General features: G+C 39.7%; 1 pseudogene; it reads right to left on the reverse strand.

The window, feature by feature from the left end:
• Positions 1–210: 210 nt before the first annotated feature.
• On the reverse strand, positions 211–1,116 carry LOC137236174 (uncharacterized; annotated as a pseudogene).
• Positions 1,117–1,427: the final 311 nt, after the last annotated feature.

Consider the following 1,427-nt stretch of genomic DNA (forward strand, 5'->3'; position numbering starts at 1 on the left):
GTTGATGTGTCTCCGGCGATGAGGGTCAAGTCGTCCGGAGATGCACGTATGCCTCGTTGTCAGCGAACCTGTAAAAACAAATAGAAGAAACCAAAAAGTAAAATTCTCACATGGATATGACCTAATTATACTTCCCGTAAACTCACTGCAAATTTTCCATCGGACATAGTTGACAAATTTTGCCCGGCGTAACTCGTGAAGCAGGAGACTGTGTCAGGGGTGGGTGTTCCCCGCGTTGGGCTGACAGGTCGGTTTCTTCCCCGCAAAAATTAGGTGGACCGCTCTTGGGTGTGCCCATGAAGTATCAGATATGCCGGGATGCTGCCGATCAAACCCACGTATACAGATTAGGAGCTTTCTCAAAGGGAATATTCCCATGGAGTGCAAAAGATTCTCATTTAAAGTATCATAATCAATTAATAAGACCTGTAGTGATCTACACTTTTGCCATAAGGAAGTTTCGATGGTAAATATAGGGTAATACTAGGGTCAAATTTTATTGAAGCCAATGTCAGTTGCTGCAATGTTTCTGGTTTGTTTAGAGCTTTGAAAACATCTAAGCCATTATAGGTTAAAGCTTCGATTGCACCCAAATCTAAGATCAGGCATGGAAACTTTTTGCGATCTAAAAAACATCTTCCATGGCTCCACAAAACATTGTTCAATATCGATAAGATTATCTTCGCTTATATCGCCTGGTGGGACTAAGCTGACACTGTTAGTGTAAAAATGGAGCCCCTGCAAATTATCACAACGTGCAATCCTATAGAGATTACGTTTTATTTGTTTTGATATAAAAAAAAACATTAAGAAAATCAAAAATTAGTGTAACTTCACTTGCCAGATTACAAAACGTTTGACAAAAAAATGTGCACTGTCGATCATTGTTTATATGCAATTTAAACTTGAAATTGTTGAAAAATCTCTTTTGGAAAGCACCCCACGCCAATGACGACATGTCTGCGATGCATTTAATCGATCCCGTGGCTCGAGATATTCATGAATATTACCCAAGATGAGAGTGGGCAGCTGTTCCTTGCTTAAATCGTGGTATTGTGTTTTTTTTACTTGGTTTGTTTTGATTGTGTGCTCAAATGTCAAAATGATGGCGGACAACAAAACAAACAGAACTTAACGAAAGATAGAGCTTTTGATAGAGTTGCCGGACGTAGCATAAAGAATGGTTAGAGACAAATTGCAGCAACAAAAAAATTGCTGCACTGGAATCGCCAACGATTAGCGGATAAGGAATAGAGTGATTAACGTTAGGCGAGTAGGGCGAAGAAAGAAGATATAAAAGGGGGTGACACAGGTTAAAACTAGGACAGTTTGAAGTGTTAAAGTTCTGGCATACGACTGCCTCCGCGCCACTGTGCTATAAAGTTTTTTTTTTAATTGTGAAACCTGTGTTGTGCGTTGTTTTTAAA

The sequence above is a fragment of the Eurosta solidaginis genome, unplaced genomic scaffold (assembly GCF_040869045.1).
Source record: "Eurosta solidaginis isolate ZX-2024a unplaced genomic scaffold, ASM4086904v1 ctg00001419.1, whole genome shotgun sequence".
NCBI lineage: Eukaryota > Metazoa > Arthropoda > Insecta > Diptera > Tephritidae > Eurosta > Eurosta solidaginis.